Source organism: Elephantulus edwardii, unplaced genomic scaffold, assembly GCF_000299155.1.
Source record: "Elephantulus edwardii isolate Elephantulus edwardi_28Jun2011 unplaced genomic scaffold, EleEdw1.0 scaffold00022, whole genome shotgun sequence".
NCBI lineage: Eukaryota > Metazoa > Chordata > Mammalia > Macroscelidea > Macroscelididae > Elephantulus > Elephantulus edwardii.
In genome coordinates, this window is record NW_006399772.1 from 9,022,954 (window position 1) to 9,049,678 (window position 26,725).

Genomic DNA, 26,725 nt, shown 5'->3' on the forward strand with positions numbered 1-26,725 from the left:
CACCCACTAGGCCACCATGTTAGTGGGGCTGCTAACAGGTGGGAGAGGAGCATGAAGAATGAAGCTAAAAACAGTCACCTTGTCATGAAAAAGATGAGCCTGTCACTGAAAAAGTAAAACCAACTTACAGGAAAGTAGATTCAAGATAAGCCCACTACAGTTGAGTCATTTCTGACTCGGTTATAACAGCCCTCCATCATGTTTCCAAGTCTGTAAATCCTTATAAGAGGAAATTGTTCATCTTTCTGCCATGGAACAGCTGGTGCAGTTGAACCAATGATCTCTTGGTTATCAGTCCAACACATTAGTTAATTCCTGCTGATACTGAACATGTGGACCCAGCCATGAATAAAGTCAGTGCTAAATCCAGAATTTTTCATTAGAGAGCCATCAAATGTTGTTTTAAAGGGAACTAGATTTTGGTTACTTAATGTTAAAAGGGCACCTGCTCAAATACTTGAAATATTGGGATATCTTGAAAGGGATTAAATTATATTTCTGCTTATTTGATGCACTTGGTTACTCTTCAAGCTTATGTCTTTGTTGGAAGATAACTGTTTAAGGCTCCAGCTGTGCTCTTTTAGGGAGCTCTGGTGTTGTAGGCAGTAGGGAGCTGCACTGCGAACCCAAAGACAACACCTTTCTGGCAGGTGGAGAAAGATGGGCAATCTTTTTCATGTGATTTACAGCCTCCCAACAGCCTGCGGTAGGCTCAGCTGTGGGTCAGCACCAACTTGATGGTACTGAGAGAGGGAGAGAGCGAGTGCACTCTTGTACCGAGAACTACATTTTCCTACATCTTGGGCAACACGCGGTTCTGTTGGCACACATGCTCCACGCTCCTCTACCTCTCCTCTCCAACGTGCATCATATTGTCTCCCGTTCTACAGAGAGCGCTCCTCTCAACATTCTGTCTGACGAACACTGTTGGAACAATATAGATCCTCAGTTGCAACAAAAGGTACGTTCTCCACCTTGAGCAAAATGTGGTACCCACCTGCAAGGGATGCATTGCCAGCCGGTAGGTGGAGGCATCTGGGTTCAGATTCATGGGTCCAGGAGCTGTGACATCAACAACTCAGTCACTTTATTCCCTTCTTCTCTTTCAAGTGGACCTTTGTGCTCCTTGTCCTGCTACCAGCTGCCTCATTTTCTCTTTATTTACAAACTAGATTCCTTGAGGGAGAGAGAAAATGTGATTTATCTAATTGCTAATTCTCATTCTCTTTTGGGCAGAGTTGTCTGACTTGGGCCACATGAGACAGTATTAGCCACTCATGGATGGGGTCCTATGTCATGTGGTCAAGACACAGCAAAATTTGTGTGAGCAACAGTCTGGAGGCACCTCCTTCACTGGGGAGCAATGACTGGGGCAGATTCTTTTAACCAGAGATGGTAGATATGATGGAGATTCTGGTCTATTCCCCTTCTTTATAAGCAATAGAGTAAAATCTTGATAATGGGAATATTTGTTGTTGTTGTTGTTGTTGTTGTTAGGTGCCGTTGAGTCAAGTGCATCCATAGTGTCTCTATGAACAACAGATCTGAACCCTGCCCTATCCTGTGCCGTCCTCAGAATCTCTGACACTCAAGCCCATTGCTGCAGTATTTGTGTCAATCCATCTGGAGGTCCTTCTCTCTTTGGCTGACCCTCCAAACACCATGTCTATCTCCAATTAACAGCCTCTCCTAGCAATATTCCCAAAGTATATGAGACAAAGCTCTTAACACCTTTGCCTCCAAGGAATACTCTGGCTGCTCTTTTTCCAAGACGTAATGGGTATGAGGATGATAATAATTGTCAAGGATTTACTTTACTTTCACTGAATCACTCTTACTGTCTTTGTCAAATGTACCTTTTTGTTGTTGTAAGCTGTGTTGGCTCCAATTCTAAGGTATCTTATGCACAACAGAAAGAAATACTGCCCAGCAGTGTGTCAACTATATGCCAATTTCAAACTAGAGGGTGCATCTTCTAGCACTGCATCAGACAATATATCCACAGGGTTTTCATTGGCTAATTTTGGGGAGTTGGTCACCAGGCCTTTCTTCCAAATGTTAGGGAAGCTCCACTGAAACTTGTCTACTGTTGCTGACTGTGCTGGTATTTTAAATACTGGTGACATAGATTCCTGCATCATAGCATATTGCAATGCTAGTCACTACAGTATGACAAACTGACAGATGAGTGTGAGGCATAAATAAATACTTTGTAAATGCTTGCTGGGGGTGTTTTACTACCTACGTGGGATTTTTCAAAAGTCAATAGAACCTTTTCGTAAAGGCCTTGCGGTACCACCTGCTCTGTGACCCCTTTCAGGTGAGCCTAACGGAAACATCATTGTTGGGCATCATGAGATTCTTCCCCACCTCTGTCCCTCCTGCCTCTCCAGGTCCCACAGGGAAGACAGACAAAGCTGCACATGTCCAGGAGGTGTAAATCTGGACTAGGGTCACTCAGTGAGTATGCTGAAAATTAGAAGGAAGGCTCAATTAAATAGCCCATCACTCTTGCATCTGGAGTTTCCTTTTGGGACATTTGCTGTCTAATATCACTGGATGGAGAACATTCCAGAACATGCCAGGGATGCAGAGTGGGGAGGAGCCACACCTCTGCCCATTTACTCTGGTCTATAAACATCACTTGGTTCTGAGAAAGTGGCTCAGCAAGACAAAGCCCCAAATCCAGACTCTAGGAGACCTAATCTGGGCTCAGGTCGGCTTTTGTGACATCACTGATCTCAGGCACTGGTAAATTGGCTAAGCACAGGGCCTGAGAGAGGCTGGGCCCTCAGATCCAGGCTCTTAGACTGATGTGCATGATACTTTTCAGTCTGCAAAGGACATTCACACATATAATCTGATTCAATCCTTGTAACAATACGGATTGACATCATGGCTAAATGGTGTCTTCCCTCACTCAACATGTGTCAGCTTGGCTAGACCCTTATTCTCATTCTCATTCTGATTTGATGTGGTAGATATAGGATTATTTAATAACCTCATTACATGATCTAATATAATTATCCTCTATTTGTGATATATTTCAAATTCTGACCTCCATGTGTTAATGAAGTAGGACTAGATTATATCTGTTATGTTAATGAGGTAGGATTAGGGTGGGATGCAGCACTCATACTCAGCCCTAATCTGATAGGATGAGTTTCCCTGGGGTGTGTCTGTGTCATCTATTGTCTTACAAGAGATTAAAAGAGAAAGAACAAGCAGAGAAGTGACCTGACTATGACCAAGAAAATATAGAAGAGCTGAGAGTGAAGTCAGTCCTTTGGATCCAGGGTCTATGTGCTAAGAACCTCCTAGACCCAAGGAATTGTTACCAAGACACATGGTAATCTCCAAAGAATGCTGGTCTCACAGATGTTGAAAAGAGATAAAGACCTTTCCCCACAGCCAACAGAGAGAGAAAGCCTTCTCCTGCAGCAGCCACCCTGAATTAAAACTTCCAGTCTTCTAAACAGAGAAAATAAATTTCTATTTCTTAAATCCATCCATTTCTGGTTTTTCTATTAGAACAGCACTGGATAACCAATCAGGCAGAATTTAGAGTGAGAAGACTGCCCTAAGGTTAATACTACAAAGGATTTTTTAATCATCTGCTTCAAAGTGCAGAAAGTGCAAGGTCCCCCAGCTAACTCTGAGCAGCAGTAGGACTAGACTCTGGGAACTTCATGCTTCTTTCTATCACCCTGTGTCTGGCGAAGGCACAGAGGGACCTTGGGCATGTTAGGAAGACACCTGCCCTTCAAGTCCAGCATACAGACTCAGCTGTGAGTGCCCTGGCCAGTCTCCATCACCTGTGCATCCTAAGAAACCATTCATGGGGATTTGCAAGGCCAGCTCATGGCTGCCTTAATGGCACCTTATTGAGCCTGTACAGAATTCAAGCTCTTTAAACTTGAGAATAGCTCAGAAAGAATGTTCTACTGAGCATTCTTTGGCATGTTCTACCTTTCCCAGGATGCTCTAAAACTCTGAACTTGCTCAGGGTAGAACTTAATCACCTTATCTCTGTTTTTCAACCTATCAGAACTGTTGCACACAGACTGTTTCCCCAGTACTTGGCTGTGGGTATTTTGAGGTAGGGGACTGTGTCTTCCTAGATGAAGTCCTTATTGGTGCCTAAGAGACTAAAGGTGCTCCATAAGGAAGCAAAGGAGATGGAAGGAAAAGGAAGGGCCATTGTGAAGTGGTTCTTGAAGTGAAGTGTAGTGGTGTGTTGTCAGGTGCCATTGAATTGATCTCAACTCACAGAGATCTCAGATGACAGTGTATAAATGTTGCTCCATAGAATTTTCTAGGTTGTCATCTTTTGGGGGAGAGCACTAGTGGCTTATTGTGTAGGAGTTACACTGCTCATCCAAAGGAAATCTCTTCCCATGCAATTCACCGCCTTGGAAATCGTTGGTGAGTCTGTTATGGGTTGATTCCAACTCAACAGCAATGAATGGTTTTCAGTCTTGATGTGAGTAAATGATATATCTCCCAAGAGCCACAGGACGGGTGCAAACTGCCAACCTTTCAGTTGGCAGATGGGTGCTTAACCACTAGGCTACCAGGGTACCCTGCACACACTCTGTGACCTAAGGGTCTGGTGAGCTGTGTAAGTGCCTGCACTTTGATGCAGGGTCACTGCCTGGCAGTGTCTTTGGGGGTGTTACAAGCACATTTCCTCAGTAACACATCTGTTCACTTGCTTTAGAAGCACCATCTTTGTCGGCTTACTTCACATCCATCAAGTTCTTATTTAAATAAAAGTGAAGAATAAGGGAATGGAGAAGACACAGCATCTGAAGAAGGGCTGGGGAGGGGCGGAGAGTGTATGGAGGCCTGGGCACCAGACGTCATTTCATAAAAGAGAAATAAAATACTGCAACAGGAAACCTTGTCTCTGAGGAAAGGAAGAGGGAGTTTGATAGCTTCCCTCCAGCTTTTATTCTCATTACACCCTAAGGGCATGTGGGAGACTGCCTCTGGTCTAGTGACAGTGTCCAGGCAGTCACAAGAACCCAGTTCATTGTGCAAGACACACACTGATGACTGAGACAATTAGCAAACATACAAAGCAGACTCTTCAAGACCTTGAAGCTCCCAGGGTCATGCGGGAAGTCCCTCAGATATGGGGTTCACTAATCAGAGAGCTGAGTCGGGGCAGATCTATGTCCCTAGAGTCCCCAGCTCTCCCCACTGGGGTGGCTGTGGGGCCACCACCTGGGAGTATCTCCGCCTTGTGTGACAGTGAGCTGCCGGGCCAGGCCTCCTTCCCTGCAGGAGGGATGGCACCCAAGCTCACCACCCTGTGGACTGGGACCCTTCGCTCTTCACCATGTGAAGCACCATCCCCTCCTCGACTGTGCCTGTAATTGGCTAACCCTCAGGACCCTGTGCCTGATTGTCCTTCTCAGCTCAGGCTGATTCCTAAAAAGTCCAGTTTACCCAGGGCCCAGGAATGACCACAGGGTAGGGGACATGTGTCTTCCTTTTGTCTTCTTGCTTCCTGTTGACCTTTTTCTTAACTTCCCCCCACTCCCAAGTGCTGGCTCCTTACCCCAGGTCACGTGGTATTACAGAACTGTCTTGAACCTGGGGTATGGGTGAGGAAGGCCAGGAGGGCAGGACTGGAGCAAGGCATCCAGTTACCTCACAGGAACTGCCTCCAACCACCAAACCACAAGAACCACAAAGACTTTGTTCCCTTTGTCCTAAGATCAGAGGCATGTCTGGCTGGAACCACAGGCTCTGGGCAAGTGGACAGCAGGCCCAGAGGCACAGCACTGAGGGAGAAGTGTGGGCCCCTGGCTGTAGCCACTTCCAAGCACTGTCAACCTCTGTACGTGGTAAGTAAGGAAAGGGCTCTACCATCAGACACTCCTGGGACAGTTCTTCCAACAGCCCCCAGCTCTGACCCAGGACCCTTTCCAAGCCCCATGGAAATGAGGAGTCCTTCTGGGTAGGGAGAAAATACTTCCATATTCTTTGACAGCATGGGGCTTTTGCAATAACTGGTATCCCTGTAATATAGGTGCCCGTTCTTCATGGATGAAGGCCATGTATCTGACTAGAGGGAGGAGAGCACCATGTCTGAAAACTTGGCCAAGTCCTCAATGAACCGTATTGGTGAGTGAAGGCTGGGTCCACAGCCTTTCGGATCATTCCAAGTTCCTGTCCATCCCACAGCTGCGCTTTGCTCCTTCACTTCTCAGGGCCTTTGCACAAGCAACCCATGGCCTAGAATTCAGTCAGTCATTCATGCAACACATTTGACAAGTGTTGTGTCCATCACCTGTGCCCATCTGCTAGAGCATCTCTGTAGGCACATCTCCCCCCGAGGGGGACTGGAATGATGTGAGACTCGGTACAGTCAGTGGAGATGGAAATACAATGACTGTCTTTCCCAGAATCCATCAGAGCAGCGGCTTTCAAATTTGTAACCAGGTCTCAGTATAAAATCTATGTTGCATTACAAGTGGTGTATACGTATGAGTATACACATATCTGACAAGCTGTATAAGACATTGCCAATCTTTACTACAAGTGATGACTTGTAATATATTTTTATTCTGTTTCTATTTTGTTCTGCTCTATCTAGTCTAGTCTATTTTATGTATATTCAAAATACCATCGTGGATTTTTTTATACAGCTAAAATGTCGATGGATCAAATCCACCCACATGCTTCATCCAGGAGACAGATCTAGCGATCTTCTTCCATAGAGATTGCTACTGTTGTTAAGTGCGGCCAGGTGGACCACAGCTCATGGTGGCCCTACAAACAATAGAGCAGAACCTTGCTCTGTCATGCGCCATCCTCACAACCTCTGCCGTGCTCGAGCCCATTGCTGCAGCCACTGCATCAAGGCATTTCTCCCTTTTGCTCACCCTCTGCTTATCACAGCATGATGTTGTCTCCTAAGGACTGGCCCCTTCTGAACACATACTCCAAGTATCTGAGATGAAATTTCACCATCCTTGTCTCCAGGGATCACCCTGGTTACACTTCCTCCTAGACAGATTGATTTGTTCTCTTGGCAGTCCATGGTACCAGTCAATGTCTCACCAACACAACAATTCAGTTCTACCTTGTCACATGGGGTCACCTTGAGTCCAGACTGAGTCAATGGCCCCCAACAACAAATAACAGATGTTCAGTGTCAAATTGGAACAACTTTGTCATAGGAAAAGGAAGTTTAAAAAAAAATACTTTGGCAGGAAGAAGTCACAATCAAATGTTAGTATAAATATACTCAAGGAACCCTCTATTTAGATCACTGAGGTGAATTTTTCCAGAGAGAAAATCAATTAACTCTTCGTGTGCATTTCTGAAGCCCCAGTGTTCTGCTTTGGGGGTTGCTTATAGTATGATCTGCCAGTCAAATTTGACCTGTTGCCTGTTTTTGCTCAGAGTGTGTGGGAGGAGGGGCGAGGGGTGGGAATATCAAAAGAAGGTTTCTTTTCCAACATGTAAAAATCATATGAAATTCAAATTTCAGTGTCTATGTTTACTGGACCCCTACCACCCTGGCTCATTTACATATTGTCTGTAGCTGCTCTTGGGCTATGACAGTGCATTACAATGGAGACCATATGGCCTACTAAGTCTAAATTATTTTTTATCTGGCCCTTTAGAGAAGAAGTTGGCTCACCACTGGTTTAAAGCCTGATATTCCTATCCTAGGGGTAGGGACCCCAAGAAGCGTCTTGTGTAAGTATGAATGCCTGCTTTTTCCAAGGCTGGTTGGAGATTTGTTGGGAATTCGCCTAGGTCAAACACAGGAATAGACAAGCAGCAGCCCACAGCTGCCTGGAGCCCTGACTACTCTCAGACCCCTTGTGGCCTGGCCCAGAGGTTCAGAGACAACAACCAGAAAAGTTAGCCGGCATCAGAGTCTGTCTGCTCCACTTGACCTTCTTCCTGGTCCTGTCTTCGTAGCTACTTTCCCCTCTCATCTTTTTCTGTCTTTCTCTAGAGTAGTATGACTTCCAAACCATTACCAAGGACCAAACTCACCTCTGATGAGTTCATTCCACAAACAGGAACCCTACAGGACAGAGTTAGAGGGCTTGAAACTGCCCCACCGGCTTTTAGAGGTGGTGACTCTTTACTGAAGCCCACTGCTTCTCCTGAAGAGTGGATGGTGGGTTCAGACAGGTAACTTCAGTCAGCATCCAAGTGCAGCCTTCTGAGGTATTATTGCCCAACAAAGTATATCACAAAGCCGATTTTTTAAATATTAAGGAATGTCTTATTTCCTCCTCACCACACTCTCCTTGAACAAACCACTGCTCCCAATTAAACAGGCTGTTCAGTGCTATTGTCACTGGGGTCAGGGACCCTTCTCTAGGTTTTATTTCAAGGGCAGAGTGATGCTGAGGACTCTCACTGGTGTGTACACACACACACACACACACACACACACACACACACACGCTCATCTTACAGCAGCATCATGCCAGAAAGGACAGCTTCCTCCAACATCTTCTAGATTCATTTGTCCTCTGGGCGGAAGGATCTGAGGAAACAGAGGAACAACGTGCTCTGTAGGTCAAGAGGGCCACTTGGAGGGCCTGCGCTCAGTGTCACCTGTGACTCATCAGTTGTCCTTAAAGCAAGCACTGTCAAGGCCCACTGGCCTTTCTTCATCTTTGGTGGAAATGTCCTTCAAAGCGGTCATCAGTACATGGCGTCAAGTCCAGCCCTCACCTCCTCCCACCAGCCCTAGGAATTCACTGCCTCTAAAACTTTGGGATCTGAAACAGGCCAACAACTAGAGAGGAAACTGGGCATCTCATGAGCAGGAGCCCACCTGGGCTTTCCCCTGACCTGGCCGGTTCCAAGGACACAGACCACCCCAGCGTGTCCTGATGACTGGCATAGCCCAGCTCTCCATGGCACCAGGTCGTACCTGGGCTGGCCAGGATGGGAGTGTCCCCAGATGGGGTGTATATGCACATTTACTATGTGTGCTGGGATTGGGTAGACAGAATAATCGAGGGGAGCTACACCACCTAGCAGGCAGGGCTGGGGTGAAACAGGACACCTCCCCTTTCACTCACGGGCAGGTCTGCTGCGCAGGGCAGAGCGTGGCCCCGATGCTGACCCTTCCTGTGCTCTGTGACATGCCAGCCAGGCCACTCTGACTTAGCAGAGTTCTTGCTTTTTCCATCCCTTTCCTCTTTTTGCTTGTTCCTTAAAAAGCCTCACAAGGGAAGGAGGGGAACAATGGAGAGCTGGACCTCCTTGTCCCCTCATAGGTTCTGGGCCGAGTGAACCTTCTCCTAACAGGAGCTGTGGGGAGAGGGGCCAGCCTGTCCTGCCAGAGATTAAAACCCTACCCTGCTTTCACAGAAGTCAGCCCTGGCGGTTGGAGTTCAGTTACACGAGATTGCCTGATCTCATTTATTTTCTCCTGTACACTTGAAGTTAGGACAGCTTTAACTTGAAATGGAAATTTATGCAAATGCTATGTAAATTAGGTCATTCCCAGATTAACTGGGGGGAAAAATCTGGTTGCTTTAGCAGGCACCATCTGTTCCCTCCTCATTCTTTCCATGTCTGAGCCCCACCCCCCTTCCCAATCAACTTTGAAACTTGTTTTCCTGTGGCTGAGAAAAGAGATCTTTCAAAAGGAGACAAATCAGCCATCAGTTTTCCAGGTGGGCCGTGCAAATGTCGGTTATAGAGGCTCCAGTGGGAGGGGGCTTCTTTTAGGGGGCTGAGAAGACACTTCCTTGAGGAGGGAGTCTCAGTGCTGAAGAGCTTGGGGCGGATGAGCTTCCAGACCTGCCACTTGTCACGCCCCCTTCCTTCCTCTCTGTTCTCCAGGCCTCTGCCTCCTTTTCTCCTGAAACCACCTGGCACCCAGAAACCCGCTCCCTCCCTCTGTGGCAGCTGGACAAGAAAGGGGTTTTGAGTCTCTGTGGGAAGGTCCTTGAGCCTGTCGCTCTCCCCAGGCTTTGAGATGCTGACACTTCAGTCCTGCTCAAAGGAGACAGAAAGCTTGATGTGTCTGCAGCTGAGGTTTCTACTCCACAGTCCTTTACTGCCTTTCCTTGTGAGGGAAGCCGGGGCCCTGGCTCCATCATGTTCTCCTAGAGGGTGAGACATCCGCCAGCACATGTGAAGGCCCCACCTCTTCTCAGTAGCCACGCCCCCACAGTAACACACACACACACACACACACACACACACACACACCCTGCTGATGCTGTAGCTTCATCTTCCCACCCCCTGTCCTAGCAACGCCCTCATGTTGTGACCCCGCCCCGAGGTGGTAACCCCGCCTTTGATGTGGTACCCTAACTGTAACTTGTAGGTTGTTAACAAAGGTCTTTGATTCAATTTGAAAGCCCATAATTTCTGAGAAACACGTAGAACTGGTTGAAAGTGGTTGTTTTAGTTCCCATCCCAACTGCTGTTGTTAAGCGTTGCATTGTCCTGTGGCCCCTTCACTTCGGAGCATCCTCAGCATCTGCACCTGATGAGGGTGTAAGTGAAGGGCTACAGCTGCTTCTGTCAGACACTCCTGGGACTGTCCTTCCAACAGCTCCCCACCCTGGCCCAAGGCCCTTTCTAGGTCTCATGGAAATGAGAAGTCCTTCTGGATTGGGAGAACACAATTCCTCATTCTTCCACAGCCAGGGCCTTTTGAGGTAATTGGTATCTCTGTAACAAAGATGCCCCAGTCTTCATGCCAGATGTGAGTTCTTGCAAAAGTTTGGACGGAGTTCACGTGCCTGCCTGGGATGAGGGGGAGCACCGTGTCTGAAAACCTGACTGAGCCCTCAGTGAACCGTGTTGGTGAGTGAAGGCTGGGTCCACAGCCTTTCGGATCTTTCTGAGTTCCTGTCCGTCCCACAGCTGCGCTTTGCTCCTTCACTTCTCAGGGTCTTTGCACAAGCAACCCCACTGCCTGGAATTCAGTCGGTCATCCTTGTAACACATTTGTTGAGCATCTAATACACAGCAGCCCTCTGTCTGCAAGGAGCTGAGTGAACAGCACTGACGGGCTGGTGAGTGGAGAACAAGAAGAGGTGGGGCCTGCCTGGTCTTCATCCCTCTCTGGTGCCCATGTGCTGGTGCATCATTGAGGGGCACCTGACCAGGTTTTCTCCTCAGCCAAGAACCCCATAGGGTATAGGGAGAGAGGAATGATGTAAGAATCAAGACAGTCCTAGGTATTGCGGAGTAGAAAGTGACTCATAGTTGACCCCCCAGCAGGTTATCAGAGGCTATAAATAGCAGGGAAAGAGAAGATTACCCACCTTTATCTCTATGCCTGATGGATTTGAACCGTGTGCCTTTGGTTTGGCAGTGCAGCTCCACACCACTAAGCCACAAGAGCCCTCTGTATAGATGGGGTCAAACACACTAAACTCAGAAAGGAGCTTAGAATGAAGGACCGATGATAATAAAGAAAGATGTTCAAGCTGCACTGAAGGCATTGGCAAAAAGAAAGCCCCAGAAATTGATGTAATACCAGATGACATGTTTCAACAAACATGCTCACTGATCTATGCCAAGAAATTTAGAGGACAGCTACTTGGCCAACTGACTAGAAGAGATCCATATTTGTCCCCATTCCAAAAGAAGGTGACCCAAGAGGGTGTGGAAAGTGCCAGGCAATATCTTCAATATCACATGCAAGTAAAATCTTGCTGGAGATTATTTTTTGAATGACTGGAACAGTACACTGCAGGGAATTTCTAGAATATCAAGATGAATTCAGAAGAGGTTGTAGAAGGAGGTATATCATTGTTCATATCAGATAGATCTTGGCCCAGAACAGAGACTATCAGAAAGATGTCTATTTGTGTTGAATTGGCTACCCAAAGGCATTTGACTTTGAGAATTGTAAACTATGGCTGACATTGAGAAGAATAGAAATCCCAGAACACTTAATTGTGCTCATAAGAAACATATACACAGACTAAGCAGCTGTTGTTCAAACAAAGAAACACTGCATGGCTTAAAATCAGGAAAGATGGGCTTCAGAGTTACATCATTTCTTCACACCTATTCAATTTGTATGCTAAGCAAATAATTCAATAGACTTCTCGAAGAAAAATCTGACCTCAGGACTGGAGGGAGACTGACCAACAGACTGCATTATGCAAATGAAACAGCCTTGCTTACAGAACATGGAAAAAACTTGAAGCACTTGTTGCAAAAGCTACGGCCTTTAATATGGATTATATCTCGACATAAAGAGAGTGAAAAATCCTCACCACTTGCATCCACAGTCAACACTCATGGTAGCAGTACTCAATAAATCAGAAAACCATGTTGCGTTGGGAAAATCTGCCGTTAAGGACCTCTCCAAATTGCTCAAGAGCCATAGTTTCAGTTTAAAGTCGTGTCAGTTTAAAGAGTAAGGTGTGCCCAATCCAAGACATGGCCTTTGAGTTACTTCTTATGTGTCTGAAAATTGGGCAATAAATAAAAACACAGATGCCTTTGAATTATGGTAGTAGAAAAGAGCACTGAATAACCCACGGACTGCTGAGAGATTGGCCAAGTTTGTCTTGGAGAAAGTACAACCAGAGTGCTCCTTAGAGGCAAGAAACTTCATCTCACAGACTTTGGACATGTTTTTAGACTAGATCGGTCCCTGGAAAAAGGCTTTCAGGCTGGGAAAAGTAGAGAGTCAGCAAAAGGGAGGAGAATCTCAGGGAGATAGATCGACACTGAGTAAAACGTGAGCCTGTCAGAGATCATGAAGACGGCACAGGGTAGGGAACAGTTCTGTTCTGTTATTCCAAGAGTCTCTACGAATCATAGTCAACTCAATGGCACCCTAAAAAAAACATAATGTCTACTAAAATCTCCCCAAAGTCACTGTAAAGGTACAAAAAATTTTAATAATGACATCTTTTTCTTTTCACTGTAAGTCAAATAAAATGAAAAATACCTTCATATAAATTTTCCTATGTTTTGTTTCTTAACAGCAATGTACAATCTGCACTTGCATTATGTGTCTTCAAAGCAAGACCTCCAGGCAGTGGGAACAGCCAGTGCAGTGGGAACAGCCAGTGCAAAGGCCCTGGAGTAGGACTGTCAGGAGCCTGGTGCGGCTAAATCAATGAGGGCAAGGTGTAGAAAGGTAAGAAACGAAGCTGATTTGGGATGGGGGAAGGGAACCTGTGGGACTTGAGTTCACCCTGGAGAAGGTGCTGTTTCAGCACAGCAGCACAAGGTGGCGCCATGATATCCTTCAGTCACCTTTGACCACACACACTGGCTCTTGTAGAGAAGACACATTCTTCTGCCCCACAAGTCACTGCAGAGAGTTGAGTCCAACAGTCTCTAAGGAAATAATAAACTATGGACTCTTACAAGACCTCCTATCTTCTAAAGCTTTGACTTCAATGGGGTCTATAATCCATAAAGGGTAAAGAACTTCTGACACCAAACGGATCTCCAGCCAAGGCCAGAACTGACAAGAACTTTCTTAGCAGAGGCAGGCAGCATATATCATGTTATTACCAGAAGCCCTAGTCTGGGGGCCCTAAAAAGTGTCCCACTTCTGGGACCAGGAGTCCCACTTCCAGGACTGAGGGCATTTGTGAGTGATAGCAAATTCACACTCACATGGAATAAATTAACACACTGTCAATATAGATGCACTGCTGTTTCCCAAAGTTTGTATGGACTCACCCTCCATAAGTAAAATGTAGCTTCATTTAATGTCATTACTGAGTTCATAGTCATTTTTTTTTATCATTACATATTGTTTCTCACTCACTGAGTGCTTTATAAGTATATAACTGGGTGGGTCTGTGAAATATTCTGAGTTTCAAGAGGAATTTTTATATTTAAAGTTGGGACTATGGTCTGTGGTGAGAGGAAGGAGGAGACCCTGGTGTGCAGACATCTTGCAGTGGGTACATGAAGCAGGGACCTGTGTGTGGACAGGAAGCGGATGGTGGAAGGCCAACCATGAAGGCAGAAGTGAGACCTAACTAAGCCCAGGGGGCTTCGAGTGGAACCGCAGACAGAGACCAAGTCAGCACCTCTGATAGGGAAAGATGCAAAACTCTAATTCCACATAGTCTAAAAAGGAAGTCCCTGATAGCGCTTGATTGGGTACTGGTATTTTTAAAAACCAATTAAGTACCATGTTCCCTGGTGTCACTTTTCTCCTCTGTCAGCTTGGCTGACTCCCCTTCCTTCTGCTCTGAGAGTTGGCCTTCAACTAACCCAGCTAAGGTAGAGAGACCTACTGTCATGGTCTCGCCTTCCTCCCAAAACAGCCACTGAGTCCGACTCCTAGTAACCCTCCATTAAGTTTCTTAGGCTGAGTCTTTATGCAAAGAGACTGAGATTTCCCATCTTTCTCCCTCAAAGTGGACTTGAACCACTGAGCTTTCAGTTAGCCGACCAACACATCATGCACTGTGGCCAACAGGACTCTTTATGGTTCCCCAGCACTTTTTGAAAACCATCCTCTCAAACACCACTCCTAACCACCCCCACCACCCCCACCCCACCCCCACAGACACACAGAAAGAAAAGGCTGAGGGATTCTGGTTCCTTTAAAGGCCTCCTCTAAGCTTCTCTTCAGTTTGCTGCCTAGGAATGTCCTCCAGACTCGAGCTCAGAGTCCAGAGTGATTGAATACGCATCAAGTGCCTTCTGGCAGAGGAGTGAGAGTGAGAACAGGAAAATCAGGCCCAGGCAGGTGTCGGTGTAGCAGATCTGGGTGCTGGCCAGACTTGACAGGATTTGAGTTGCCCAGTTTACTCTGCTCAGTCACACCCTGCCCGCCTCCTGCCCTCACAGAAGGCGTGTGTGGACATGGCCCCTGCCAGGCATTTGTGTCTCTTTGCCACTCTCCACACTGCCACTGCTGGCCCAGACCCGACTGTGGCTCCATTGTCCATAGTGGCCTGGCCTGACCAGCTCGGCCTGAGCCCTGCCCTGGGAGGAGCTGGCTCACACAGCAACAAAGCCTGGCTTTGTGCTTGGACAGGAGGGGTTGTTATTAGCTGTGAGATGGTCCCTGGCAGATCCTGGCATGTGGTGAGCAGACAGTTCTGCAGTGGTCACAGCGTTTCCAGCACCCACAGCTGGACGCAGCTCGCTGGATCCTCAAGGCTGCCCACCGTGGAGCCTGCAGCATGAAGTGAAGGTCCTCTCCTTGTACCTTTCCTGCTCATAGCGACACAAAGCTGTTCCCAGGAATGAAACAGGCTACCTGCCCGTGTGTGTGTGTGTGTGTGTGTGTGTGTGTGTGTGTGTGTGCGCGCGCGCGCGCGCGCGCGCCACACGCGCACAAAATATTTTACCAGAGATCAATGTATGAGGCTAAACAATGACACTCACTTCTCCCTGGCTGTCGTAGCCAGAGCACTAGAGCAATACCAGGGTACTCAGTCGTTCCCCCTCCTCCCCCGTCCCTCCTTCTCCCTCCCTTACTTCCAACAAGGAGCTGTGTGACCTTGGGTAAGTTGCTTACCCTCTATGAGTAAACTGGGACTAAGAACACCATTCCTGTCTACCTGCTTTGAGGGCAGAGGGAGTGTGTGGGGAGGGGGGTGTGTGTGAACGTCCCAGTGTGCTTTGTCATCCATAAAGTGACAGGCATGCCCATCATTTTTGGAGTGATGTGGGAAGTCCCACTGGAAGAAATAACTGTGGGGCTTATTTAGATCAAGGGCAGCCAGGGGTTAAAACCTTAGCTCACCAGAATCGGCCACATGCATAAAACTCCCCACTTAGTTCCAGAAACATTAATCCATGAGAAAACAAAGGTTAATTTGTCCATGAAAGGTTTCCATGGTGACTGTCCCACCCTATCCTCCACCCACCCCAACAGGTGAGAAGCGGGGCACCCTGGGTGGAGGGACGGCCCCATGGGTGGGAGGAGCCTTGGGGAGAGCAGATGTCTTAGGGATTGGGTTGCAGGGAACACCTCCCAGCAGGCCCCAGCTGTGCATGTCATTCCAGTTGGGATGACAGCAATAGCAGAAGGCCTCTCCCCAAGACAAGTGTGGAGCCCAGCGGAAACACCATTCAGCCTCCGCAGTGACAGATGTGACATTAAACCCAACAAGGTTCCTGCCCTGCTAGGCTCAACTGTCTTCCCTCACTCCCTCCAGAGAGAAGACGAGCAGGATTCCAGTTGCTGGAATAAAGGAACTCTCGTTTATTGAGCCACCTCCCGTTTGCCATATGCTGTTCCATTTCACCCTCTGTGGAGGATTAGCTACTGTGACTCGAGCCCTAGGGAGTTCAGGGTTTGTCTCCAAGCCTCACACCCGGCACGCTGCAGAGATGGGAGCTGAGATTTACTAAACCCCAAATCTTTGGCCCTGGTGGGACCCATTATTTGGTAGCCAGTAAATAGCTCTTAGGGAGCTGCTAGGTGACTTCGTGGTCAGGAGTTGTGCTACCATCCCAAAGGTGAATGGTTTGAATCCATCAGCTGCTCCACAGGAGGAAGATGAGCAATCTTCTCATGTGAGATTAAAGCCTCTGAAAACCCGCTGGAGGATCAGCTATGAGTTGATTATGACTCAACGCACATAAGAACAAGTCTCCAGAGCATTCCCTGGGTGGTACAAATAGTCACACACCCAACTGTTAACTGAAAGGCTGGCAAGTCAAACCCACTCAAGGTGTGCCTCAGAAGAAAGGTCTGGCAATTGCTACTGAACGGCCACAGCCTGAAAACCCCTGTGAAAGCCAGCTCTCCTCTGCAACCTATGAGGGCACCATGAGTAGGAGCTGACTCATCAGCAACTTTTTTTGCTGTTGTGTGCTTTGCTCTGTCTTTAAATACCTCCACAGTACCTATGCTTGCCTTCCATGCAGGGGTCCCAAGTTTGATCCCAGCCAATGTACAGCTCTGCCCCCCTCCCCGCCATTTTACATGTTGCAATGATATGGAATCCAAAATCAAATGTAAAACTAATTAATCCATGAGAAAACAAAGGTTAATTGTCCATGAAAGGTCTCCATCCATGGTGACTGTCCCACCCTATCCTCCACCCACCCCAACAGGTGAGAAGCGGGGCACCCTGGGTGTTGAGGGGAGGCCACATGGGTGGGAGGAGCCTTGGAGAGAGCATGACAGAGCCTTGGAGAGAGCATGACAGTAGAAGAATTGATGTCTTTGAGCTGTGGTGTTGGAGAAGAGCTCGGACCATCCCTTGGAGGGCTAAGAGAACAGATAAGTCTTGGAGAGGGTGCAGCCAGAGTGCTCTTTGGAGTCGAAGATGATAAAGCTTTGCCTCACATATTTCAGGTATGTTGCTAGGAGGGACTATTCTTTGGAGAGGGACATGATGCTTGGAAAGGCAGAGGGTCAGCAAAGGAAAGGAAGACTTGATCAGGTGGACTGACACAGCCGCAATGGGCTCTAGTGTGTCAGGAAGTGTGAGGATGGTACAGGATAGGACGGGGTTCAGATCTGTTCTTCATAAGGTCACTGTGGATCATAGTCAACCCAACAGCACCTAACAACAACAACAACATGATGCTGAACAGGTTTCACTGAAGCTTCCAGATGAAGATGGACTTGCAAGAACGGGCTGGTGATTTAGTTCTGAAGATCAGTCAGCGGCAATCACAGTGGTCCTTCCACAAATAATCACGGGACTGGTAGAGCACCGAGCAGCATTTGTTCCATGCCCACGGGGTCACCAGGCGTCATGGGCTGATCAGCTGGCAGCTAACAAAGACCTCTTTAAAGGACCAAAGAGCAAGGATGTCAGCCTGAAGATCAAGGTGTGCCCAAGTCAAGCTATGGTACTCTTCAGTTGCTTCATATGCATGTAAAAGCTGGACAGGGAAGAAGGAGAATTAAGAAGTGATGGCTTCGAATTGTGGTGTTGGTGAAGAGCACTGGCACATTATTTTAATCCACCAGCTGCTACTCTGGCGAAAGATGGGCAAGCTCTTCCTGTGCCATTTGTTGGTGTTGTGTACCATCAAGTTGGAACTGACCCATAGCTGACCCTCCAGTGGGCTTTCAGAGACAATAAATTGCATGGGAGGAGATTGTCCATCTTCTTCCTGTAGAGCAGCGGGTGGATTCAAACCATGTGCCTTTGCGATTGCAGCCCGTTGGAGGGTGAACTATGGGTTAGTTCTAAATCAAAGGTACACAACTCCGGTGACCACAACATAGCCTTCTAAAAGAACAAACGAATCTGTCTTGGAGGAAGCACAACCAGGTACTCCTTGGAGGAAGGGTCATGACACTATCACATATTTTTGACAGGTTGTCAGGAGGGATCAGTTTTTGGAGGAAGACATCATGTTGGTGGAGTTGAGAGTGAGAGAAAGCGAGGACGATCCTTAAGGAGAAGGACCGATACAGTGACCGCAGCAATGAGCTTGAGCATGGCTGAGATCTGTGAGGGTGGCACGGGACAGGGCATGGTCTTGATCTATTGGTCATAGGGTCCCTATGAATTATAATAGACTGGATGGCACCTAATGACAAAAGCAAGCACCTGGAACATCCCAGAGTTATTGTGAAGATGAAATGCATGAGAGACCAGGCCCTGGACTCGAGGGGAATTGATACCTATTTGAAACATGATCTCTTATACTGTCTGGTGACAGTTCAATAGGAAATCTGATGTGAGAACCATAAGGATTGCAATGGCCTGGGAGTGGTTCTGCATGGAAGGAAAGGCTCTCAGGGTTAGAAGGACTTTCTCATCCAAACTCCTCAGTGGCTGGAGGATCCTTTTGGACTCTGAGGGGATGAGCGGTGGAGAGATTTTGAGATGGGGCAGGAGTAAATGATTTGCACTCATGCAAAAAGCTAGTTAGAAGTTCAACTAGGACTAAGCACAATGCTCCCTCCTCCCCCACCACACTTAAGCTGGCCTTGAAGGGGTGGGGTGGAGGGCGGTTGTACAGTGTGAGGGTGCAGGTCTAAGAGGCCAGAGTCTGGAGTGTCCCCTTTTCCTCCTCTGCATGACCTGCTCCCGCCCAGCCCACTGCCTGGGGTGAGCAGCTGTCTTCCGTTTTCCCTGCAGCCTCCTCTCTGGGAACCAAGCCAGCATTCATAGCTTTCCCCCTCCTTTTCCTTTTTTGTAAAAGAGAAAATTGCTCTGGGCTGCCAGGAGCCAGGAGCTTGCACAAGGGTGCATCACCCATGGTTGGGGTTGACTGGAGGGTGAGGCTTTCTGGAGCCCTCTTTTCTGTGGGGGTGGCCTTACTCCTGTGGAGCTGCAACCTGCTTCCACTCTCTTCATGGGGTCCTTCTGTCTTCATGAGGTTCTCGCCTCTCAGTCTTAAGCCCTAGTGGCCTCACTGGACGGGAGGGCTTCAGCTGGAGTGTCTCAGAGGGGGTTCCATCAGGCATGGTGTGCTGAACGCCCTTAGAGCGGGTGCAGTCTGACAGTAAGTTGGAGACAACTTTGCCTCAGACAATATGAAGTGGGACTAAGGGAAAGAAAAGCTTTCTCTTGTTCCCAGGGGGCCTTCCTCTGCCTCTGGAGTTTGCCATTCACATTTGAAATCCAGAACCCTGGGGTGAGTGTGGTTTGTTTCTAGAAAGATCTGTAAAACATTTGCTCTCTCTTCTGGAAGGCTTCTCTCTTCCTCAGAATGCACCATGCGGACTGTGAATCGTCCCACACAGCACACATGGAATATTTGTTTACAAGACTTTTGTTTTCTTAAGTGATTTTCTGTGACTGTTTCCCTGGAGGCTTTTATCTAAATAAGTTCTTTTTCTAGTCAAACAGGAGGGGAGACTGATTCACTATCTTCAGAAATGAGGAAGCATGAAATTGGACAGGCTCTGATATCAGAGGACACAGTGCAGGGAGTTGGTGTGGCAGAAGCTCTGGTGAGCCGCCCACGGTGAGACTACAGCTTCTAGACGTGCTTGTCAGCAAGTGACCAGCAGGAGTCATGAGCTGCGCTGTGAGCCCAGCTCCTTCTCACAGAGACAAGTGGGTCACGCACAGCTCCCCTGGGCCCTCGGGCACCATGTTCCCTCATGAACAAATTGCGTCACTCAGCCTTGCCTTCTTGGGCTGGCACCTCATGAGAACTGAATTGTGTGAGAGAGGTGCCCACGTGGCTAGCACTGGCCATTCCCACGCCCCTAAGTCATTCCCATTTGGGCTCCAGGTTTCTGGAAGCAACCACTGCATAAGGGTGTCATCCTAAATTCTTTTTTTTTTAACTTTTAAAAAAATTTATTTACATACAAGAATTCATTTACATCATCCTTCATTCATGTACATTTGTGTTTCACACAATCTTTTACTTACCTTGTGTTTCATACAATCATTCATATACACTGTATTATATATGATTAATTACTATTGATATAAGCTATTATTACCTTGTCTTTTTGAGTCCCCATTAACATCGGGCCATCTGTGATTCTGGGTTAATGTTAATTAGCCTCAAGACCTACCATTATTTCCCACCTACTAATGTGGCAAGGAGTGCTTGTGGTCTAGTGGTAAGAAGTGGCACTGTTAACCCTAAGGCACGTGGTTCTCATCCGCCATATGCTTCTCAGGAGAAAGACAGGCAATCTCTCCTGCTATGAGTTGGTTCTGACTCCAGGGTACACAACAACAACAAATTGGCAAAAGAAAGTGCAATTTCACAATTTTATGAAAGACTTGAAAGACCTAAACTGGAGCTTTAGAACATGTGACCCACTTAGACGAGGGACAGTGAGATCTAGGCTAAGGTTAGACATACACACTCGCTAAGGGGCAGAGTGCTGGAGTCAAGTGCCAAACAGCTGAGATCCCTTTCTGGCTGTGCTGAGTGGCAAGCTAATTAACCTCTGCCCTTTTGTTTCCTCATCTGTCTAAGGAGATAGTAATACCAAACTCCGTGTGGTGCTATAAAGATTAAATGAGGAAATGGATGCAACTTCCTTTCACATAGTAGTTGGTACATGCTAACTGCCATGTGTTGGAAAACCCACACACAGTGGAAGAAAATGTTGCCCATTCATGTGCCAACCATCTGACTGGCTGCAGCTATGATCCAGAGGGTTTTCACTGGCTGATTTTCAGAAGCAAAGGTCCAAGGCTTTTCTTCTCAGGCCATCTAAGTCTGAACGCTCCAGTGGAAACTGTTGAACATCACAGCAACACACACCCCTCAGCCAACAGGGTGGCGGCCCTGCAGTTGGCTGGGAATCAAACCAGGTCTCCCTTAGGGGAAGTGAGAAATCTATGGGACTTCTTATGCTCCTTGACAGGGGCCTAGAAAGTACCAGTAGATAGGAATCTTCTTTCTCTTTGGAAATCTGGAATGCCAGAGAAGGAGGCTAACATTTAGACTCTGAGCATTTATTTATTAGTGGAGCTTCCTGAAGATTGGAAATTTCTGGTGAGGGGGCAGGTATTAGAAAATGGTGTTCCTGAGAATGCCAAATAATCATTAAGAAGCAAGGATATGAAAAACATAACACAATTACATTACCAAGTTCATTACAATCCCAGCAAAGAATACAGTATAGGGATGTTGCTGCTGTGCTGTGCCCTTGAGTTGGAACCAACTCATAGCTGACCCTCCAGTGGGCTTTTTTAATCACATGGGAAGAGATTGCCCGTCTTTCTTCCATGGAGCAGCTGGTGGATTCAAACCTCATACCTGATGGTTAACAATACAACTTCTTACCACTATGGGTTGATGGAAATAAAAATATCTTCCATTTGTGATATAAGACAACCTTCTCTTTAATTTGAGGCCCCATGCCACAGTTAGCTCAGTGCCCCGGTACATGCACTTGGCTTAGTTTCCGAGGGCTGTAGTCACAAAACAGGGAGCTCTGGCGGCTTAGTGGTAAGAAGCAGTGCTGCAATCACAAAGGCCCTGGGCTTGAATCCACCAGCTGCTCTGTGGGAGAAGCATGGGCAATTCCCTGTCATGTGATTACTGCATCTGAAAACCTGTCAGCTACAAGTCGGTTCCAACTCACAGTACACAGTAGTGGTATAGTCCCTAAGGAGTTGTGCTGCTAACCCAAGGTGATACTTCTCTGGCAGTTCAAATCCACCAGTGGCTGCAAGGGAGAAGGAAGGGCAACGTCCTCCTGTGTGATGTAGAGCCTCATAAAACTCACTGGAGTGTGGCCTATGAATTGGTTCCAATTTCATAGCAATGAGTTCTAAATTCAGAGCATTAGCAGGGCTATGATCTCTCCTGATCAGCTCTCTTTCAGCTTCTGGTGTCGGCTGGCATTATTTTACTGCTTGTAGTTAGATTATCATATGGTATTTCCCCTCTTTGTGTGTGACTCTGTGTCTCTTCTAGAATCTCACTTAGAAGAGATCAGAAACAGAACCTATTCTCTGATTTTAAACTCCCATTGCTGTCCAGTTGGAAAGAACTTATAGTTGGCCCACCATTGGGTTTTTAAGACTGTAAATCACACCAGAAGAGAGTACCCAGCTTTCTCCTGTAAAATCTCTGCTCGATCCAAATCCTGGGGTCTCAGTCTCCAGGTTAGCAGCTCAACTCCCTATAGACTGCACCAGCAAAGTTCCTTCCCCTGCTCTGACTTCATTAACTGATAACATCTGCCAAGAAAATCTGTTTTCGCAAACAAGGTCACATTCAACAGAACAAGAGTAAGAACTTCAACATATCTTTTTGGGGACACAATTCAGTCAGCACTAGGACCCATCCTACCCCCTGGTCCTAACTCTTCCCCATCTTAGTCCTTGGGAAGTATGTAAAAGGTTTTAGCCTCAAAATACTTGCTCAAGATCAAGGTGTGTTTCTCAAATCCCCTCAGTCCACAACAGCAGAAACACCTGAAGAACCATGCCTTTATCCTGAATCATTAGGAACTACGTTCCTGTGCAGCGCTTCTTGGACCTGCCCACGTCCAGGGCGACCTCCGGCAGTGACCAGAAATAGGCTCAGACACACAACAATTGTGAGAAAGGGGCCAGAGCAGGTAAAGTTTCTTTTGTACAATTATGTTGTATTATCATATTGCTATGAGTCAAAATTGCCTCAGTGGTACCTGACAATAACATCCTGGCTGGGATCTTGAGACTTTAAAAAAGGCATGAGATAAACACCAAGGAAATCTGATTAGAGCATGAAGTTCAGTTAATAATGTCAGTGTTGTTACTGTTTATGCTGTTAGATGCCTTCAAGTCATGTACAACTCACGGCAACCCTATGAACAAGAGATCTGAACGCTGTCCTTTCTTGTACCATCCTTATCATCTTCCGTCACTTGAGCCATTGCCACAGAAGCTGGGCCAATCCCTCTCCCACAGGGTCTTCCTCTTCTCTGCTGACCTTCCGCTTTTCTAAGCATGATGTCCCTTTCCAAGGAATAGCCTTTTCTAATAACATGCCCAACGTATGTGAGATGAAGTTTCATCATCCTTGCCATTAAGGAACACTCTGGCTGCACTTTCTCTAAGACATAGCTATTTTTCTTTTTTGGCAGTCCATAGAATATTCAGTACTCTTCTTCAACACCACAATTCAAAGGCAATGATTCTTCTTCTGTCATCCTTATTCATCGTTCAGCTCTCACGCAACTGGAAAAAAAATATGGCCTGGATCAAATGCATCTTAATCTTTAAATTACAACTTCAAATAAGTAAAGATTCTCACCACTAGATCTATTGGCAGCACCATGATAGATGAAGAGATTGAAATTGTTAATAATTTCGGCTTGCTTGGTTCCATAATAAACACTCTTGGCATCAGTGGTCAGAAAATTCAAAGGACAAATTTCATTAGGAAAATCTGCTGTCAGGTGCCTTTCCAGAGTGCTGAAGAGCAACAATGTCAGTCCAGAGACTAAGGTGCACCTGATACTGGCCACGGTCTTCACTATTACATGCTGTGCATCAGGGAGCTGAACAATGACCAAACATGACAGAAGAAGAATTGATGCCTTTGAGTTGTGGAGCTGGAGAGTATTATGGAGTATTGAACATACCATGGACTGCTAAGAGAATAAACAAGTTGGTCCTGGAGAGGATGAAACCAAATTGCTTCTTGGAGGCAAGAGTTTTGAAGCTTTGTCTCACATACTTTAGGCTTGTTGCCAGGAGAGACCAATCCTTGGAGAAGTACATCAGGCTTGTGGAGGACAGCACAAGAGAGGAAGATCCTAGCTGAGATAGATTGGCACAATAACTGGAGTCATGAGGGTAGGTGCATCAGAGTCAGAGAGACTGGCTCAGGATAGATCAGGGTTCAAAGCTATTGTGCACAGACAGGGTCGCTATGAGTTGGCTTGACTCCATTGTTCATAACAATAACAATATTGCTCTTTAGCATCAATAATATCCATATTGGTTTAGTAATTGCAACAAGTACATATGGCATGTAAGATGTAACGAACATAGGATGGCAATGATGAGGGAAGTGTTTCAGAGTGTATGGAATCTCTTGATACTATCTTCTCAGTTGTCCCATGAATCTGAAAAGTAAAGTCTATGGGCAATGCCAGTGGCACAGGCTACAGTGTCTTGTGCTGGTAAAACAACAAAAGGCTGTCTTTTAAAAAAAAAAACCAACTCATTTCAAGGCTATGCTCTTGAAATAAATAGGAGAGGTAAGTTCACTGAGTATGAACAAAGCTGTTGAGGTTAAATTTTGACAGATGAATAGGAATTCATCAGAAGAACTTCAATATTTGCCATGGAAATAGTACTGCAGATGGTAAAAGGACACATGCATTTCTGAGGAGTCTCTTAAGTTTCATATTTACACAAGATCGTGTTTCTTTGTCTGTTGTGTGTTTTGTGGTTTTTAGTCATGAAGGAGAATGAGCAATTCCCTATAGATCATGGCACTCTGGTGGCTTAGGGGTAAGAAGCTGCACTGTAATTCCAAAGACACATGGTTCAAATCCACAAGCTGCTCTGTGGGAAAAGGATGAGCAATCGCTTTCTGTGTGATTAAACTGCCTCTGAAAACCCACCGGAAAGTCAGCAATCGGTCAGTACTGATTCAACAGGATACAACATCACCACATAAGCTCAAGGCTACTGCCACATAGTAAATGGGAATAGAGACCTGTAGGGTTGTTGGGGGCAGGTCCTCCTTGCTGTGGTTGGTTGGGGTGCTCATCAAGTTGGAACAAAACAAATGAAAGGGCAAATCTTCAGCACCTTTGGCCCTTTCAGAAGCCACTGTAGTTCCTCTGGTGAGAACATGCCCTGAATTCCACCAGGCCTGCTCCCCACGCCCAATTGGCATGATTTCCAACCCCTGCTGCCAACAGACTACTCCCATGTGCAAGGCATTGATGAAATCCTGGCTGGGGCCAGCAATTCCTCTTTGGTTCTCAAAGTCAGGATGAGCCTGGCACATCTTAGCCCCCAAAACACCACCTGTACTGCCCCAAGGCTCTATCTTTTAAGAGCATCAATGTCATATTAAGTGAGCAAGAAATGATCCTTCCTACGTCTTTCCTTGGCAGGCAAGGAAATGGAGGTCCCATGATGGAAGGAGGCCTATCCTGGGGCATATGTAACAATTCAGCAGAGATGGAACCTGGAAGTACCCCAGAAGATCTGATTTGCTTCTGAAAAAAAGTATAGCTTTAAAAACCTTATGAAGTGAGGTTCTATGTACACGTGAGATTGATGTGAGTTGGAATCAACAACAGTTTCACCCCTGAATTGAAGGCCCTTCCTCTAAGGTCCCCAATCTCCCCTGCTGGTCCCTATCAGAGCTCTGCCTTTTAGCTGTAAGCACCTATGAGCAAGCTTCCTCCTTCCTTACCTTTCCCATCTGGCGCCCAGCCGCCGCTCAGCAAGTGCTTGCAGAGCTAGGGATGAAGTGGACACATGCTGGAAGACTGAGTACCAACGGACAGCACTATTTTGGGTCGTTGCTTCTTAAACACAAACTGTGTGTGGGTTTAGCTGGACTCAGATCCAGGGAAGTGGAGGGGAAGCTTTTCTTAAAATAAAAAGCAACGTTTGGCAGAAACTTACAAGTTAAAAAAGAAAACCAATCTTTCCTTTCCAAACCTCTGAGTGGAAACGGGGTAGATTATGCTATGTTGTGAGTTCCCAGGTGGTGCAAATAGCTAATGCTTCCTGCTGCTATTTGCTATTAAATGGTTGGCAATTCGAGTCCACCTGGAAGGCTTTGGAAGGAAGGTTTGGGAATCTGAAAAATCAGCCATCGAAATCCCTGTGGAGTGTGGTTCTCCTCTGGCCATAGGGAGCAACTGCTAACCAGTGCGCCATGTTGGTCTGTAGCCCCCTGTGCTCTCGTGCCCCACCTGCAGCTGCTGCCCTAGACATTTGTCCCCTAGCTTCAGAAGTGAGCCTCAGGAATCAGGGCTGAACGGTTAACTCATCCTTCTCTTGATCAGTTTTTTTCCTCACAGCTCTGTGCTATGCTGTCCACTTTGCCCAGTTCTGTAGCAGCCTGCTCTGAAGGAGGAAGTCAGAAGTTTGGAGAAAGATGGGAAGCTAGAGGGAGGGACGCCCAGTCTCCCGTGAAACATTGGCTTTGTGCATTTGTGCAGTTCCTGAAAGGGTGCACAGCACCTGCTTTTCTACCTCTTAGTAGCTAGCTTTCCTGAGGAGGCAGGAGAGAAAAGGGATCACATCCATGTTGCTAAGATGCATAACCTTTTTTTCTCTCCTTAATTCTCGGCTCTGATCCCTGATGGCTTCAGTGCCACTGCAGTAAGTTCTACAGGAAACAGGAAGCGTGGGTTAGCAGATCTCAGAGCAGGGAGCAGCCCTGCCTTAGCAGAGATATGCTT